This window comes from Schistocerca serialis, chromosome 1 (genome assembly GCF_023864345.2).
Source record: "Schistocerca serialis cubense isolate TAMUIC-IGC-003099 chromosome 1, iqSchSeri2.2, whole genome shotgun sequence".
In the NCBI taxonomy this organism is placed as follows: domain Eukaryota; kingdom Metazoa; phylum Arthropoda; class Insecta; order Orthoptera; family Acrididae; genus Schistocerca; species Schistocerca serialis.
In genome coordinates, this window is record NC_064638.1 from 939,235,651 (window position 1) to 939,256,218 (window position 20,568).

The window sequence follows — 20,568 nt, forward strand, 5'->3', positions numbered from 1 at the left end:
GTTTCGTTAACAATTCGTTCGAGAGACACAAATTCGAATTGGGAACAGTCATTTGTTGCCTTTCTGACAGCAAGTCTAGCAGGATGGAAATTTAATTGGAAGAACTCAAATTCCTATTAGTCCATAGCGATTGTAATGGGTATGATAAACATCTCTTCAAAAAATGGCTGAAGAAGGTACTCCAGTTTTTATTGCCTGTTACAGCAGTCGCCAGATATAACTTACTCGTATGTGACTGGTGTTTCTCCGCTTAAATTTGGGAGAAGATCGCTAGGGTCAAAGCATAATGCAGTTCTGGCACTTAACCTTCCAAAGTGCCCGATACCGAATCATCACGATTTTAATTTGTTTCACTTTACACCTCATTGGCAACTGCTGGATAGTGATTTCTGGGGGCACAGCTTTCATTATTCCTGTTCCTTTGCTTCCTCGCTTTGAATACGTTTAATGGCAGTGTCTGCTTATTATTGCCTCGAGTGAATCTCTTCAAATTTCCGAATACACCCAAAATCTTCGACATACTGTTTTACATACATGTCTTCTGCAGCCTGTAAATATTACATTCTAGAGCTTGAAGTTTAGGATATCTTATTTTAATGAACAGAAGTTTGCTCACGAATTTTTAATACAGTATTTACGTTCAGTCAGTACTATGTCTTTATGCGCTGTTTTAGATACAGAGGTTGTTAAAAAAAGTGTCTCATATTTTGAGAAGGACAATAATGACCAAATCAAGACAGAAATTTCGATTAAACATGAGCTCTAAAAGAGTTATCGGCATTTGTTCATCTTCGCACCTGCTAAACTCTTATTCTTTGCTGCAAGCTCTTAGCTGTTATGAATGACCTACAGAACGCAATAAACATATGAGGACATATTTCTCAGTTGCCCATGGATGCAGGATGCATTAAATATCTATTAGTGTTGTTACTGTAAAACGTTACTTAACTTATGCATATTCCAGCCATAAAAACTGCAACACCAAAAAGAAGGCATGAAACAAACTTTAAATCGGCGTTAAAGGTAATAAGTTGTTGGAATAGCAAATAGTTAAGATTTCAGCCCAAATACGTAAATTAAAGCTTTTTACATTTCGTATATACGGAAAGGTCACGTGGCAGGTTCCTCATTTATAAATCGCATTTGAATCTTAGCTGCTTGTGTGGAGATCATGCTGTACCTCGCGAAAATTTACTCAAATACATCTCCTCCTCAGCAGGTTTCTAACACACAGTTAAATACCCTCATAGTTTCTATCTTCCGTATACGTGTCCTCGTTACTGGGAAGGTATTTTGTTTCCCCCCTTTCCGACTTGTTCACATTCAGTTCAGTGTTGTGTCAACTTCTCGTCATCGGTTCGTTGTTAGCGTTACTGACTGTCGATCGCGGGGCCCTGGATTTAATTCCCAGACATTCTTCGCTCGAAACAGAATGTGAGCGTTGTCACCATTATCATCGAAGCACAAGTCCCCAGAGTGGCTTCATATCACCTGAACTGAAACTCCCAGCCAATTACGCCATACACCGGCAGCAGTGGCCGAGCGGTTCTAGGCGCTACAGTCTGTAACCGCGCGACCGCTACGGTCACAGCTTCGAATCCTGCCTCGGGCATGGATGTGTGTAATGTCCTTACGTAAGTTACGTTTAAGTAGTTCTAACTTCTAGGTGACTGATGACCTCAGCAGTTAAGTCCCATAGTGCTCAGAGCCATTTGAGCCAATTACGCCATACGCACATATCTGTCAAGTTCTGACACATTATTGGATTACGCATTTCTTTCTTTCTACGGATTTCCGTCGATCTTTTCGAAACAAGAGTGAAAAATCTCTGATAATTGGTCATTAGTGATGAAATCAACGATTTCAAATATTCTATAAATCCACACTTCTCAGGGGCAGAAAACGTGTATATGACATCGACAAGTCTATGTCTGTGACAGCTGGGGGTGAACGTGCGAATATGTCGCTCGAAACGCTTGTTAATTCCGCCACATGAACAGGGGCATAAAGCTAACAACCAACTGTTATTGACAGATCATAGGTCATTAAAACTGAAGGAAATTACATGGCTCTGCAGTTATTTCTCTCTTTTTGCGAGCCAAACCAGATAAGCTGTGCTTGTTCTGTTAACATTTATTCACTGCGAAAAGTTGTTTTCTGACAACAGCATAGTAACAAATCCTCTAAAAATGAATACTAATATAAAAATGAAGGTGTGTGTTGCCTTTCACCCGTACACATAAACGACGACAGAATCAGTTAATGAGTTTTGCGTTTAATCTCTGGAATTGTCGCGAAAGAAAAGAAAGTAGTATCTATCACGATGGCAAACCTACAATCATTATCTTTTTAAGTGTTGTAACATGGCAATACAACTTGCCCTTGGCCCACCTTCGATCCATTATCTTTTTATGACGTGTTTTAAAGTGTTCAGTGAATTGTTTTACCTGTGAAGTCGACTGTTAAAAATCCTGTGGCACGTATTTGAGTTCTACTTGAATTATCAGACTGGCATAGATAATCTTCCAGTTGGAACACCGACGTCATTATGGAACATCATTGAGCAAACATCGCTGAACGTACCACCTATGGAAAGTGTCATAGAGGAGAAGAACATGAAAATTTACAAAAATAAAAAAAAAATGATACTAATGCGTATTTATAGTAGAGGACCAGTTAAATGCCGCCTGCGCCTCATTGATTTCCTACATTTCAGTGCACTAAATAAATTTTCGAACCCTATCAGGGACGTACATTCACTTTTCACTTTTGACACATTGTTGAGTACGCCGGGCTCTACATCCACGTTGAACCTCAACTATACTGGGTAAGGGTAAGCGTTCCCGTTTGCTCGACATCCGTTGAGTAAACATGCTCCCTTTCTAACAGTGGTGTGTTACAAGACGTTGGAGCAACAGAGGGTATCAAGTGGTTGCAGCATAGTCTAATGCATTCGCGTTAACAATAAAGTTTGTCCCATAGATGCTCTAGATTTTAGGTCTGTATCCCTAGCGTCAGTTTGATGCAGAATTATACAACCAATTAAATACTTGTTATAATTTGTGTTAGCTCAATGGCTTGATGCAAGCCTTTCAATTGGACGCCACTTCTGCGACTAGCGTGGCCGTAATGTACCCCAGTTATCCAGTCGGGGAAGTGTGACTTGTAGTTCGACGCAGAATCCGAACTTGTGTCGGCGTATCGTTCCTACATCGTTGCCACTTCGTTGATGTTTACAGCTGGATAGGTGCGATCTATAACATATTTGAGGACAGAGTATATTCCTGGTGCAGGCACAAATATTTCAGAGCATATCGTTCAGTGCACATCATTGAAGATGAGGCTCCACAACAGATGAGCCTCGCGATTCCAGTTTGACGAAACGACATTGTCACTTACGACTGCAGTGGTCAGTTCACTGACTCATCGAGTTTGGACATTGGATCAGTGGAAAGGTGTCGGTTGCTCAAATGAATCACGTTTCTTCTTTCACAAGGTCGATGGTCACTTTTGGATAGTCGGTCATCGAGGTGAACGGCTGTTGTAAACGTGCACTATGACACGAAAGCACGCCAATGAAGGTACCGTTACGTTATGGGGAACATTCGCCTTGCTTGTATGAGACTTGTTGTGGTAATCGAAGGCACCGTAACAGCCGTGGAGTACGTGAACATTATTGTGGACCAACTGACGTGTCAGAAGGCCAAACTGGCCTACAGTGATCTGGGGAGCCTTATAGTGAACATACGTTCATCTCCCAGCCAAAAAATTCGCATCATCTGAACTCGATGAAACACATCTGGAACACTACCATTCCTTAGTTCTGCACCCGTAAGTCAACGGCCTGTAGCCTGTATGTAGACATTTGGTGCCACTTAACACCGGAAACCTTCCAAGGACACGTCGATTCCATGCCACGCAGAATCGCTTCTGTATACGCCCAAGAGTGGACCAACACCCTATTAAGTTGGTGCTCACATTGTTAGGCTCCTAAGTGAAAATTTGACGTTTTGCAACGAAACAGGTGGAATGAACTGCTTTACACTAATATCGATAACTAATGGAAACAACCAACATTATTGGATGTCCAGTCACATTAATGTGACCACTTGTCATAAGCTTCACTAACCACCTTTTGCAACGCGGACAGCTGTGGGACGTGCAACAAGACAGTCAATGATGTTCTGGAAGGTACCGACGAGGACGTTGAGCCATGCCAACTCAAGTGCTGTGGTCAACAGCGAGCAGCCCGATCGATGTAGTCTGACAGATTTTCGATTGGGTTTAAATCCGGGGAGTATGGTGGCCAGGGAAGTACTATAAACTCATCCCGATGCTCTTCGAGGAACATACGTACACTGCGATCTACGTGATACATTGCAGCGTATATGTCGTTATGCCGAGGGAAAACAAGTTGGATGTAGAGATGGACATGGCCCCCAAGGATAGATGCGTACTTGTGTTGATGCATTGTGCCTTCCTCGACGACGAGATAATACAGAGAATGCCACGAAAATATTTCGTAGATGCTCCCTCCTCGGGCTGCTACCCTTTGCTTTCAGATGTTTCACTGCGGACAAGCCAACGACTATCTGTCTGCTGCATCATAAAACGTGATTTATCTGTAAACGCCACCTGTCGCCACTTAGTCGACGTCCCATTGTCTTACTGTCGTGCAAATTTCAGCTTTTGTCGCCGACGAACAGCAGTCAGCACGGGTGCATGAACCAGGCACGTATTGCGGAGGCCCACCACGCAGCAACGTTAGCTGAAAGGTAGTTGAGGAGACACTGTTGGTAGCACCTTGTTTCATCTGGGCGGAAAGTTGCTAAACATTTGCAACTCTACTCGCCCGTACACATCGCTGCAGCCGTGGTGCATCCCTGTCATCTATGGCCCGTGGTGGACCATAGTTGCCTCGGTGGCGGTTTTGGATACCGCCATTTTTCCATGCATGGTATACTTTAACCACGACGCCATGCAGACAATTTAAAATCTTTACCGTTTTGGAAATCTTCCACCCTTGACCCGACAGCCAGTGATCATGGCCTTTTGGACGTCAGGTAAATCGCTCCGTTTCCGTATTACGACGACGACTGCACTATTCCCCCTCCCTCACCCCCCATCCCACTCAGCAACATGTTTTACATATCCTCCACTGCTAGTGCTGCCACCTGCCGTCTGTCAACGGGGTTTGGCAGCATGTAATTGCACTCGACTTGCTATGATAGTTTCTGGCATGGTGTTGCGGACGGGAGACATTAGCTGGCACACATCAAGAACCCATTTCGCCTGGTGACCGTATGGCAGACCACAGCTTTTCAAACTGTTCCATTTGCATCACTGAAATACAGCTGTAAGATGGCAAGAACTATGCCCCTTACATGAAGTCATTAAAGATCACCTAACTCACGTTGAGCGAACAGTAGGGCTAAACAAAAATAACTAACAAGGCACAAAACATCTTGTAGAGGGTATAGTATGGACGTATTGCAATAATTAATGTCAGGTGATGGTTTTAAGGTAATTCACACGACCTGAAAACTTTGTGGAAACGCGTCGATTTACTGGAGGCTAGTTTACCCCAGGGAAGTACTCAGAATTGACCGTGGCCACAGGGGGAGTGGCTAAGGGAAGCAACAATAGGCAGCTTAGGGCGGCTCAAGCTCTGAGAAAGTGGTAACGGTGTGTGGCCTCCAGCCGCCTTAAGATGAGTGACGGTGAGTGGGTGGTTGACCCCAACTCCATGCTGGTGTACAGGGAAACAGTCACAGAACTTGTATGCCTGTTGATAAATGTCCGTCGTCCTGTTTTCTGTGAAACATGCGAGAAAGCCGTGCAAAGCTATGGTAAGCGGTCAACAGAGGTCAAAATATGCGTGTTTGTAACTATAGCAACTTCATGCTGAATTCACGGTCCGCAGAGTCTGAAGCAAATCAGGTGAAGAGTGACAGAGTGAAATATGTTGGCCTCTGATGGGAACGTAGGACCAAGGAATTTGAAGTACTCTCCTGGGAGTCAGAATTCCGAAAAACTTGGTGTTGTGCAGATGCTAACCTTGATGGGTGGCCTGGGAGGAGCTAAATAACAGAAGTTGAGAGGAAGGGAAATTTTGTGGGTATTTGTTCACTTCCCAGAGCAGGCATTGGTCAGCACTGGGAAGTGACGCATAATTAACGCGACTTGTGCTGTAATTGGCGTAAGTGATTTTGCTGGAGGGGAAACCGAGGTGAAGAGCGGACTGTGAGAAGTCTCCCTAGAGGTCTTTCGTTCCCAGCTTGCCAAGAGTATGGATGTGGCGTTCTTTACTCAGCTTGCCTAAGAAAGAGTGAGCATCTCTGCAGTTTAGGACTTAGCAAATGGAACGATTGAGCTTGGAGATAGAAAGTTTTGGTTCAGCTATGGACTGAGCAAGATAGCTAGAAGTGAATAGACGAGCGCAGCCTTGCAGCACCACGAGGTCGGCCGACGTCCACACAACGACGTCGCTCCGCCACGCTGTATTCGGTGATATTACCACTGATTAATTTGCTGGATCACGTCGGCAAAGTTTCCATGAGGATTTCATGGGCCGTGTATTGTAGAATTCTTCTCGCGCTTTGCATTACGCCTGGGTCAGTCGACAGGCATTACTTTTGAGCTATCGCGCTTTACTCTACGCAAACGCAATTTATTACCACTGCCTGATAGGAGAGTCTTGTAATGTAATGATTGAAGGTCGGGAGTTAAAATAAATTTGTGCTAATCGACTGCATCTGTTTTCAATCAAGTAGTTGAAATTCCAAGTCACTTTCTTAATTAATTTTATGTTCAACATTTGCATCTGGTGTTCAATAGCTGAATATAACATCAATGTGCACCCCTTTTTAATAAAAAGTGAACAATTCTGAATAAATTAATGCCAACACTGCCACCGCAGTTCAACCAGGAGTCACGTTATCCTATATTGCGGCAGTTTTGCACTCTCTGTTGATCTGTTAGTCAATTAGTTGGAGGAAACACACGCCAAAACCAGCTAATTGACGGATGGGGTATTACACAGCAACTTAGCATGAACCTTTGTTGCTCACTGTCGCAATTGCATTACCCAGCAGGGTCCCTTCCTTTTCCGAAATGAACCCGAGTGTCGTTGAAATTCAAACGCCAGCATTAAAGTAATATCATTCCATTTCACTGCTTTAATTTCAAAGTTTAGTTGAAGTATTCATAGCTGACTACAATATTTAGATTACACTAGCACAAATTAAGAGTGTGAGTTTTGTTACCATTTTTTAGCGTACCCGTGACTGCAGCTCAGCTTGGTACATACTAAATTTTACTATCGTTAATTGTTCAAAAGCATTTATTCCAAGTTCAAAGTTGAATCTCTTATTTCTAAATTGCGTAGATTCAAGTAGCTTTCGAGACGATTATTGAGGTAGCCCAAGACTAACATTATTTAATTTAATTTCGTAGTGCTTCAGAAGCAAAGTTTAGTTTTAATTTCAGTCACTAAAATAACTTTCAATTTTCCGGTTTTAATAATTTTTTTGCTAAATTAAGTCAGAGTGTAGCGAAATTTATTACTTCTGACAAACATTCAGTTTTCACACAACACGTGTCAACCTTCAGTTGCTACGCTTTTAGTGCTAATTATATGTGCATTAACCTTTCTTTTTTAGTTATTATAGTAGTTGTCCATAGGACTGGCGACCGTAATTTTCCTCAAATCTCAAATATCTAATTAACGCCAGTTAATTGTTAACGTAACGACCGCACATTTACTTTCTTCATTAGCTTTACCCTTTTTCAAAATTAATTTCCACCAATTTCGTTTGCATTTTTCCTTTCATTTAGATGTAACCCTTTCCTCCCTCTTTACTGACAGATAAACTTCGGTGACGATTGTTTTTCCGAAATTTCCATTAGGTACACGCAGTTTAATTTTTCACTGTTATTAAGTTCAATAAGTGAGGGGGAGGTTCCAAGTGCAGTGTTGTCTATGAGTTGCTGTAACAATAACAACAGTAGAACACTTCGGAGTAACCTTCCGAAGCGACGGAAGTGCAATGACATAATTATAGAGAAAGCAGATGACAGACAGAGATTCGCTGAAGAATACTCTTGGAAACGTGGATCATTCACGAAACAACCCATTTAAAAACCAATTGTGTGTCCGTTTTTAGAGAATTTTCTCATCAGTTCCAGACAATTACCACGTGGTAGTTACAAAAGAGGTAGGGAAACCCCAGTGAAGAATAGCGTGTTCACCACGGTTGCAGTTAATATGAGCGAGGGCATTACGGAGAGTCTTGTCAGTCTCTAGCGGCAGATGCTACAAGCTATATGTCGTTTATCACTGAGAGATTAACTGTTAAAATTCCGTGGGAATAAGTTCCAAGGAAAGTCTGGTAGCATACTAATTTCTGCCACATCCGTATCGTTACGTGGCCGCGACGAGAAAATGAGGGAAACTAGAGCATACGATGCTTATTTACAGTCGTCCTTCTCACGCACATTAGCGAATGGAACAGAAAAAGGAGAAGAAGATAGTGGTACCACAATTACTGCCTCTCACACACTGTAACGTGGGCTGTGGAGTGTAGATGTGGATGGAGGTGGACGTGTGCACTGCATGAGACCAGTAGGCGGGAGGAGAAAGGCAAACAAGATGGGGATGGATCTGCGCTGGGCTGGGACCTCCACCCATCCCGCCTTCCCGGAAACGCTTATTCGTCTTGGCGTCGCAGTGCATCACCCCGACTATTCGTCACTCTCCTGTTTACTTCCGCCACGGCCTCCTCCTGCCGCCCGAGGCGCTGCATTTCGCCCCGTTGAACAGTGACGGTTGCTCCTTCCTCAGACGAGAACAGAACCACATAAAGAAGATTATCAGCAGTTGACTTCTCTCTCTCTCTAGTTTACTGCACAGTGGATACAGAAAGGAATCCACAATAACAACAGTCGCCACGAGTTACTATTTTAAAATCCTTTGCAGAGTAAGATTTTACTGTATAATCAAGAACTGAAGGTGCTGTGCATTTTGAGAGCTTCTTCTCGAACTCCGAAGGGTAGATTTTTTGCCGGCCGGAGTGGCCGAGCGGTTCTAGGCGCTACAGTCTGGAAACGCGCGACCGCTACGGTCGCAGGTTCGAATCCTGCCTCGGGCATGGGTGTGTGTGATGTCCTTAGATTAGTTAGGTTTAAGTAGTTCTAAGTTCCAGCGGACTGATGACCTCAGAAGTTAAGTCTCATAGCGCTCAGAGCCATTTGAACCATTTAAAGACTTTTTATTTTTGTTTCGTCCCTGCCAAGTATTTGTGCTAAACAACAAATGTTGACGTTTTATCTCACGTGAACAGCGCTGCACAGTTTCGGTCATTTGAAAGAACGGCTTGACGGAACCATTGCTAGCAGAATCGAGCAAGCGATAATCGTGAAGTTAATACAACCAATACATCAGTTTACAGGGATGTCCTTTGTCGTCAAGTAAGTAATTATCGGCATTGTAACATATGTCACCTATAAATGCGTCAATGGATAATTGGTGCACGTACATCTATCTGCTCTTAGACTCCACAAATCACATTACGATGTAGATGGAGGGTTCTTTGTGTAGCATTGTCAGCTGCTTTTTTCCTGTTCCAGTCGCAAACGGTCAGAGGGAAGAACGAGTGTTCGTAAGCTTCCGTGGGTGCTTGAACTCATCTAATTATATCTTCGTGGTCTTTTCAAAAGATCTACGAGGGTGAAGCAATATGTTGACGGACTCTTACAGGAGAGCACGCTCTGCAATGCTCTACGCCTCTCTTGTAGCGTATGTCACTGGAGATGGCTGAGCACCTTCGCCGGTCTTTCGTGCTTACTAAATAAACATGAAGCGAAACGTGCTGCTCTTCTTCGAATCTTCTCTAGTTCCTCTATCATCCTATCTAGCACAGATATCAGACTGACTAGCAGTTTTCAAATATTGGTCAAGAGGGAGTTCAAGCTACAATCTTTGTGGCTGCAGTGCACTTCCTGAGGAATCTTCCAATGAATCTCAGTTTTGAATGAGATTTTCACTCTGCAGCGGAGTGTGCGCTCATATGAAACTTCCTGGCAGATTAAAACTGTGTGCCGGACCGAGACTCGAACTCGGCACCTTTGCCTTCGCGGGCAAGTGCTCTCTACCAACTGAGCTACCCAAGCATGACTCACGCCCCGTCCTCACAGCTTCACTTCTGCCAGTACCTCGTCTCCTACCTTCCAAACTTAACAGAAGCTCTCCTACGAACCTTGCAGAACTAGCACTCCTGAAAGAAAGGATATTGCGGAGACATGGCTTAGCCACAGCCTGGGGGATGTTTCCCGAGTGATATTTTCACTCTGCAGCGAAGTGTGCGCTGATATGAAACTACCTGGCAGATTAAAACACAGTTTTAATCTGCCAGGAAGTTTCAATCTCAATCTTACCCTCGTGTAATTTTATGCAGTCGTTCCATTTTAAATCTGTCCCTATGCTGTCTCCCATATATTTATCGGATGTGTTCTTCTCCAGTCGTGTAATCATATAGTGATGGATATCTGCCGCTGTCCTCACGATCAGGATCTCTGCACCAAGTGGGTATCGTTCTGCTTCTCGTATACCACAGCATCATCCACGTAAGGCCTCATGGAATTCGCGATGTCCTCCATTAAACAATATATGTACATTGTGAAAAGCAATGACTCTATAAAGCTCCCTTTGGATTGGTATACGATTAACTGACGCTACAGCTAGTAACAATTATATACTTGATATCAAGGAACCTTCTTTTCAAATGGTTCAAATGGCTCTGAGCACTATGGGACTTAACATCTTAGGTCATCAGTCCCCTAGAACTTAGAACTACTTAAACCTAAATAACCTAAGGACATCACACGCATCCATGCCCGAGGCAGCATTCGAAGCTGCGACCGTAGCGGTCGCGCGGTTCGAGACTGAGGCGCCTAGAACCGCTCGGCCACGCCGGCCGGCGAACCTTCTTTTACCATGATGTTAATGTGTCCGTGACTCGAAGAAGGCCACTTGGCAGAAAACGAGTGTCCATAATTAAGTATACATTGCAGCAGCTTTTAGTAGTTTCACGACGCTATTCTTTGAATGATCGTTTCAGCTGCCTGCGGTGCAAGCTATTTTTACTTATGACTTCTATTTCTCTAGTAAGCATTTGGGTCCTGGATGAGGCAGAAGAGATTAGATGGCGGTTTCAAAGACCTGCCATTGCGGCTTTTCAGATGGAGCCGGCAATAACATCATGTACGACTGCCACCAGACGTAAACATTTGCAGCTCTACTGTCTCCATTTGCTGCCTGTGTCTGTGTTCTCAGAAGGGGAGGAACATAAGCAATATAAACAACTTGACACCTGGTGTAGTCTTCAGAAAATTATAACGGTAACCCAAAAACATTTTAAAAATTAAACTTGATAATTAACTATTTTGTTGTTGGCTTGCAGAGCGATTTGTCGATAAAATGCTATGCTTACGTCTGTATATCCACTATTATTTTATTTTGATCTTTGTAAAAGTACACCCTAAAGCAAATTCATTAAATTTATGTACTGGTAGTTCCTGGCACACAACATTTCCCACAGTAAATCGACAGCAAGGCACATAAACGGTAAAATAATTCTTGGCCATTAGCGATCGATACTCTTACAGCCTCGCCGTTTCATTCTGCAAATGTTCGAGGTTATACAACTTTCTGACGGATTATTACTGACAGTCAGACTCACTAAAGATTTCTTCTTTCCCATAGTCTCGCATCGTAACCACTTTCTCACTACACTACCTAATGCTTGCAAGTTACCATCTTTCCCTTCCCTTCATCCTCGACACCGCGTAACCTCCTCCCCCTTTCTCTCGGAATTGTACTGCATTGCCAGTAAATCTAAACATTTAATCCGATTTTAAATGGTTCAAATGGCTCTGAGCACTATGGGACTTAACTTCTGTGGTCATCAGTCCCCTAGAACTTAGAATTACTTAAATCTAACTAACCTAAGGACATCACACACATCCATGCCCGAGGCAGGTTTCGAACCTGCGACCGTAGCAGTCCCACGGTGCCGGACTGCGCGCCTAGAACCACTAGACCACCGTGAGCGGCTCCGATTTTAATAATCTGCTTTTTAATGCATAAGTGTAACAACTCTACAAGTACATGGCCAGAAAAAAATTATGAAAAAACGTTGACGATTTTGAATCTGTTGTAGCGGCACCTCCGTTTAGGATAGGAAAAGTTAGTTTTATGCAATATTTTGAGCACAAGTTACAGCCAGGTGCAGGTCAGATTGCAGTGAGTTACACATGCCAACAGTGGCGAAGTAGAATAGAGGCCACAGCGCTGTCAAATTGCTGAAAGAGTATACTTAGTGGTTTTGCATGTCGCAAATCTCAGGCAGAAGGTGCCCACTGGCCAACCTAGCGTGTTATGAGTATGTGACACGAAGTGGCACGTATGGCAAAACAGAGGTGCACAGCCGCACATAAATAGGTGTGGGTTTCTAACGAGATTCATTCAAGTGTGGCAGCTCTCCTGGACGGCGGGGCATGTCACACCACCAGCTACATGCAGCAGCAAATGGGGCACCAGCGTTCCAGTCCACAACAGGTTGCTGGTCCGACCCTCTGAGGCCAAAGCGGGGTTTGTAGCCAGCCAGCGTTGGACCACTCCATGGCTTGCTACCACAGGCAGTCGTCCTGGCTTCCAACACACGCCAGAGGTATCCCGAGGCGAGGGCCACAGATTCGGACGCCAAATTGCAGGTGCTTGTTGTCACCGCGATCTCAGCCACACGGGCGAGAAGCAAGCAGCTGGACACCTGCGGCTCACATTGAGCAGTGCTGAGTTGCATGGATGCAGACCTCTGAGTTGACTGCCAGCATGTTTACGACACCGCAGCTCCGCTAGTGTACAAGGCCGACACACAGCATTGCATGCACTGGTCGCTGAGGCAGCGATTCCATGCCAAGCCGTTTCTCAGACAGTGAAGTGGCGTCCTCAGCATTGCGGGACCCAGTGGCGCAGATCGAGGGGAACGGGGTCACTGTATTTGGAAACAATAAATCACTTCGAAATCTCGGATGAGTCCTTCCCCCTACATTTGGTGTTGCTGTTACATTTGGTGGCAGAAGTTGCCACTACACTATGATGGCATACGCCACCAGGAGGATATTGAGGATGGTGTATTGAGATGGTTTCAATTTTGTCCACCAGCATATAGCATAGTGGCACAGCTACCAGCACGCCATCTATGTCTCACAGACTCAGTATGGTTCAGTTGTGTGAAGCAAGCAGGCAACCATGCCACAGAGATGCACTCATGCTTCCTGCAGTCAACTGAGCGAGTTTTAAAGGGTTAAGTTGTGGCCTTCCAAGTGGCAGGATGCTCCTTTTGGAGAACTACCACACACGTTGGACGTGCTGTGTCAGTTGTACAACAATGCTGGTATCAGTGGTAATGTGAACATTCTCACACACGTAGACAAGGCTCTGGACGTTCATGCAGCACACACCCCCACCAGCATCATCGTGTTGTAAGGGCAGCACTGGCAGATCGTACAGCTACCACGGCTTGTGAGCCCTGATGTGTCATCCCGAACTGTCATCAGCTGGTTAATACCAGTGGGACTAGGGGCATGAACACCTCTAGCCCTTTTCCAATAAGACCACAGCATCAAAGTGCATCGCTGGACTGGTGCTGTCAGAGTATCACTTGGAAGACGGAACAGGATGTCGTAGTATTCAGCTATGAAAGCAAATTCTTCCTGCACACAAGTGATGGTCGTTTGCGCGTATGACGTAGACCTCGTGACCGCTGTGTCATATAGTGCATTCGTCCAACACACTGGTCCCACCCTAGGATTTATCGAATGGTTTGTGATAACCTACAACTCTCCACCCCCATGGGTCTTTCTGGAGGGGATGCTAACCAGCACTTGGTACGTGCAGAATGTTGTTAGACTCCTTTTTGTCGTTATTGCAATGGAAGATGATATATTGTTCCAACAGGATAACGATTGCCCCACACGTGGCCCGTGAAACTCAACGTGCAGCAACTTCCCTGAGCAACATGATTTCAGGACTTGTCTCCAATCGAGAACGTTTGGGATATGATGCGACGACAAATGGCTCGTTAGATTCATCCTCCAACAGAATTAAGTGAGCAGGTAGGGCAGGCGTTGAGTAACGTATCCCACAACAGTAATCGTCATCTGTACGATTAACTGGATACCAGAATGAGTGCCTACACTGCCGCCTGTGGAGGCTACGCCACGTACTAATATGGTTTTTGCAGAAAGGCTCAGAACGACTTGTGTTGTTGATCCATAAATTAATCATTTTAAGTCTCCACACCCATTCTTGCAACAACAAATCTTGAGTGAATTGGGAACCACTAAAAAATTAAAGTAATTTTTTTCCGGCAGTTTATTAGCCCAGTCAACGAAGATCAAAATAGGTACCACAGAACCACCTGTGCTATTCATCTGTAAATGTAATTATTTCATGTACTCGACACGCATTGTTACAGCAATAAATTTTGGGTGAACTGAAAATCTGTAATGCGGTGTACTGAATCTTTTCCCGGCAGTGTAAATTACGTAAATAGCGATTTCAATTGAGTTATTTGATTCCCGTAGTAACAAACTAATACTGAATTACTTCCGCCATCAGATACTTGAAACCTACACGCTGCTCACCGGCCGACGTGTTAACCTCTGAAACGGCGATTTTGAGCGCTTTGTGGAAGAACATGAGCTTAACACACTGCTCTGCCAGCCATCGTAAGGTTTCCACATCTTCAAGGCGCTATTTTCCATTCAAAAAGCTCCTCAGCTGCCCTGAAGAGACTGAGTACGCCCCGTTCATATCCTCCCACCTACGAAAAAGGTCATATAGAACCGGTAATCGAACACGTGACCTTCGCATGAATGTCAAAAATGCCGACCGCTAAGTTATTTTTTTAAGTACGCCATCCCTTGACCACGAGACTTTTTTTACCTCCTTCCATCCCTTCACACCTTCCTTTTGCTCGCTAATTTATATGCATCCTCGGCCTGGCACCATTTCCGTTTTCTGATGTAAAAACTGAAGTAGTACCCTTCTCATTTTAAAATGAATATCAAGATCTCCTTTTCTTAATTTTGTCTTTTTTTTAGATGGTTTCGGAGGATGAGCTAATAGAAAAACGATGGTACATCAAAAGACATTTTCCTATTTGTTTTCTTCAGTTTCATTACACCAGAAAATAAAAAAAGGATACTAAAAATAAAATAACTTTAATTACTCTTCTTTTAACGACGTACTATCATAAACGTTGATATAAGTAGTGGTGAAATTATACAATTTTTGTTCTATCATTTTCCTTTTCATTAAGCTTAAAAGTACCGAATCTGGAAATCCTCACTACTGGTCTTCATCTAGATGTACATACACTCCTGGAAATTGAAATAAGAACACCGTGAATTCATTGTCCCAGGAAGGGGAAACTTTATTGACACATTCCTGGGGTCAGATACATCACATGATCACACTGACAGAACCACAGGCACATAGACACAGGCAACAGAGCATGCACAATGTCGGCACTAGTACAGTGTATATCCACCTTTCGCAGGAATGCAGGCTGCTATTCTCCCATGGAGACGATCGTAGAGATGCTGGATGTAGTCCTGTGGAACGGCTTGCCATGCCATTCCCACCTGGCGCCTCAGTTGGACCAGCGTTCGTGCTGGACGTGCAGACCGCGTGAGACGACGCTTCATCCAGTCCCAAACATGCTCAATGGGGGACAGATCCGGAGATCTTGCTGGCCAGGGTAGTTGACTTACACCTTCTAGAGCACGTTGGGTGGCACGGGATACATGCGGACGTGCATTGTCCTGTTGGAACAGCAAGTTCCCTTGCCGGTCTAGGAATGGTAGAACGATGGGTTCGATGACGGTTTGGATGTACCGTGCACTATTCAGTGTCCCCTCGACGATCACCAGTGGTGTACGGCCAGTGTATGAGATCGCTCCCCACACCATGATGCCGGGTGCTGGCCCTGTGTGCCTCGGTCGTATGCAGTCCTGTTTGTGGCGCTCACCTGCACGGCGCCAAACATGCATACGACCATCATTGGCACCAAGGCAGAAGCGACTCTCATCGCTGAAGACGACACGTCTCCATTCGTCCCTCCATTCACGCCTGTCGCGACACCATTGGAGGCGGGCTGCACGATGTTGGGGCGTGAGCGGAAGACGGCCTAACGGTGTGCGGGACCGTAGCCCAGCTTCATGGAGACGGTTGCGAATGGTCCTCGCCGATGCCCCAGGAGCAACAGTGTCCCTAATTTGCTGAGAAGTGGCGGTGCGGTCCCCTACGGCACTGCGTAGGATCCTACGATCTTGGCGTGCATCCGTGCGTCGCTGCGGTCCGGTCCCTGGTCGACGGGCACGTGCACCTTCCGCCGACCACTGGCGACAACATCGATGTACTGTGGAGACCTCACGCCCCACGTGTTGAGCAATTCGGCGGTACGTCCACCCGGCCTCCCGCATGCCCACTATACGCCCTCGCTCAAAGTCCGTCAACTGCCATACGGTTCACGTCCACGCTGTCGCGGCATGCTACCAGTGTTAAAGACTGCGATGGAGCTCCGTATGCCACGGCAAACAGGCTGACACTGACGGCGGCGGTGCACAAATGCTGCGCAGCTAGCGCCATTCGACGGCCAACGCCGCGGTTCCTGGTGTGTCCGCTGTGCCGTGCGTGTGATCATTGCTTGTACAGCCCTCTCGCAGTGTCCGGAGCAAGTATGGTGGGTCTGACACACCGGTGTCAATGTGTTCTTTTTTCCATTTCCAGGAGTGTAGATACTCCGCAAGCCACCGTACGGTGCGTGGCGGCGGGTACCCTGTACCACTACTTGTTGTTTCCTTTCCTGTTCCACTCGAGAGCGAGACGAAAAACGACTGTTTGTATGCCTTCGTATGAGACCTAATTTCTCGTATATTATCTTGGCGGTCAAACTTGTGCATCAGATGATACGTAAATAGTTGTGGAAGCTGTATTGATACGAGTACTTAGGCTGGGGTGAATTCATGATTTGCCACTGTTGCGTTGAGACATGTATCAAATAATCGAGGATGTTCGGATTGGCAGGAGCGAGTAAAAAAAATACAGATAGTCATGCCAACCACATGCTGCTGTTACGCGTGGCCTTCGAGAAATGTCGCCATCTTGGCTTCGAACTGAACGTTGTATCAGTCACATATGGTGCAATGTGGTTCATGAGCGACTGTTTCGTCCTTGTCCAGTTCCATAAGACGATTTGACGTTTACACAGAAACCTCCATGCTATTAATCCTGTAACTTGTTAGTGATCACAAAGTGGGCTTCGAGCAAGATTGATGCTGTGTATTTTCTCCTTTGTTGAGATAGTTTCCTTAATTCTATCGAGTCAAATGGAATTCAGAAAAGTTGGAAGGGTGTTCGCATGCGGAACGGAAACTTGCAGCCTACAAAAAGTGGGGCGGATGTTGTACCAGCACTTTTTAAACGTGCGTCGTCGATTTTTTAGGAACTCCCTCGGCAATGTAGCTCTTTTCGAGGGTATACAGCTCTATAATACTGAGTAAGAAGTATCACAGTTAACATTAATCAGTGGCTCCGTACCCTGCAGTTGAGAAAGTCGGTAAAATCGTTAAGTTATGTTGTCGTTGTCAGCGGTCGCAAACTTATACGCCCGTTTTAGATATGTAGCCTTGCAGTGTACATGTAGATTTCTGAGGCCACAATGAAAGGTACTTTGTAGGTACTGAGATTTCACATGTAACACGACGCAGACGACAAAATTTTATGCACTGCAGACGTTGTAGGGAGCACAGCCGCAATGTGCTGCATCTTCGTGAGAATGTAATTTGTTGACGCATAATGCTTAGCTAAGTTATGGTGGTGAATGAATCTTGTAGAATTTTCAGGAAATTTTAGATGACAAAAATTGTCGTTTCACCTTTTAGTTATTGTAAGAAACAAACTTATCCATGCATATTATAGAAGTGGAAGTGTATAGGAATTTTCCATATGTCCTCCTGAACCACTGGTTCGACTGCAGCCGAAATTGGTACACAGATCACTTACTGTCTGTAAAGAATCGTTGAGTCAGGATCACCTAGCTATCAAAGGGGTGGGGTGGGGGGTGGGATGTTAAAAAGAAGTTTGGCCCACGACGTGCAAGTAGCCAGATTATTTTCACCCAGTATTTGAGAATGAGAGTGCCTAGTGACTTACAATGGACTTCGCGCATTATTTCAAACCTTTATGAGATTTCTTCTCGTTGACGTCCCTCGTAAAATGATGAAAGGAAAATACTTTATCGTTTATACGAAACTTCGGGGCGAAATTCGCTATGGATACGGGTGAAATACTTGTACAAATACGAGTGAAGTATGTAAAATATGTGTGAAATATTGTGTATGTGATATGTGCGTTTGTGAGAAAATCCATTGGTACAAAGTTCTTCCTGGAACACTCGATCGATTTCAACCAATCTTGGTATGCACATTACTCACTATCTGGAAAGAAATACTGCGGACGTAAGAACCAACAAATTCATATCAGGGTGTGGGTGACAACTTGACGAGATAAGGGGAGAATAGGAGATGAACACAGGCAGGGGTGAAGAAGAGATCGACAGAGAGAGAGCGTAGGTGGACAGAGAGAGAAGGAAGCGTGGAGGCGGTAGAGAGGAAGGAAATAATGGACTTCGAAAAGGTGCGGAGAAGACAGAGGGGGACGAGTTGGTGGACTTATAGCCGGAGGGGGACATGGATGAAGGGTAAAGGAACAGATGGACAGACAGGGCAGGAGCAGGTAGAATGAGAGAGGGGGAGGAGCAGATATACACAGAGAGGAGAAAGGAGAACATATACTCGTACAGAAAGAGTGGAAAGAGGAAACGGACAAAGAGAGAGGGAGGAGGAGATGGACAGAGTAAGTGGGGATGAAAAGATGAATAGAGAGAGGGGGAAAAAGAAGATGGACTAACACATGACTGGTACAAATGCATACCCGAGCAATGAATGCTACTCAGCTAGTAGTTGATGACTGCTCTAAACACTATTTCGCACTCTGAGTGACTGACTCCGTCTGAACAGGGTTCGGAAGGCCCAACGGCACCGACCGACCGCCGTGTCATCCTCAGCTGTGAGGCGTCATTGGATGCAGATATGGAGGGGAACATGGTACACACGCCGCTCTCCTGACTGTTGTCAGTTTTCGTGCAAGGAGCCGCAGCCTCTCAATAAAGTCATTCTTCAATAAGGACTGAGTGCATCCCGCTTGCGAACAGTGCTCTGCAGACCTGGACGGTCACCCATCCAAGTGCGAGAAAAGCCCAACAGCGCTTAACTTCGGTGATCTATCGGGAACCTGTGTTACCACTGCTGCAATGCTGTTGGCCTATTTCGCACTCATTTCCCTTAAAAATGAAATCTATTCTGTTTTCATATCTGATAGGTGGGAAACTGCAACAATACAGTTGTACTAGGGGAGAGCTTTAATAACAAAACGAATCTTGCATCGTGAAAGATATAAGCACACCGAGATTGGCGACGATCTGTTGTATCTGCCTACTTCAATTAAGAGCAGTGATCACAGAAGGCGCACATACCAGACTACAGACTACAACAGCTCTTCATCGTGTAACGAGTTTGTAATCTGAATACCGGTGATGGCTAGCAGGTGAAGTTTATGCTCTCCACGTGGAGTGTACAACGGCAGTAAAGAGACGATTTGGAATTTATTCGTACTGCTTTCTTTCCCCGTTTAAAGCCCACTCAGTTCTGCTACATCTTGAACTGAAAATCCCGGCAGTCGCATAAATTTGCCGATATATCGAATTTACGGCGTGACACGAACGATACGGTCGCAGCAGCATGCGGAGACGGCGTCGCCCTTTTATGGCTTCCGAGATAACGCTAATGCAATAAACGCCATTTATTGCTCAGGCGAGCAAAGCAGCGTTCAAACCAGATAAGATTAGCCCACCTCCGTACCTCTCCACTCTCGCAGAGGCTCCACTCAACGGTAGGGTGCTTCCTTTTTCTCACACTCTGATCTCTGTTTTTATTTTTTTTGAGTGTCTTATTAACTTTAGAGTTCGTAGACCTAAAGCTAAAAACGAGTCAACGAAGCATTGGTACCTCTTTTTTGATATATCCGTGATTCATGACAAAGGAAAGTCTAATCGTTGATAAGGATGTTTCAATTAGTTAAGAGAATTCCCGGTAGCACAATAACATTTGTAACTTGCTGAATTCGTGAAGTAGAGTCCAGTCTAAAAGTTGCCTAACCACCACAATCACGTATGTGTAGGTAAAACAAGGTCTTTCATTAGAGAGGAAAGCAATAGCGCATAAAACAACTTTGAGCTACTGCTACTCATAAAAAAAAGCCGCTGTGATGGACGGAATATTGCCTCCTTAGGAAGTTCATTATTCAGTGAGCACAAAATTATTTCTTTCGTTCTGTTGTTCCGGGAAATAAACCCGGAAATAGCACAAAAAATTGACAACAAT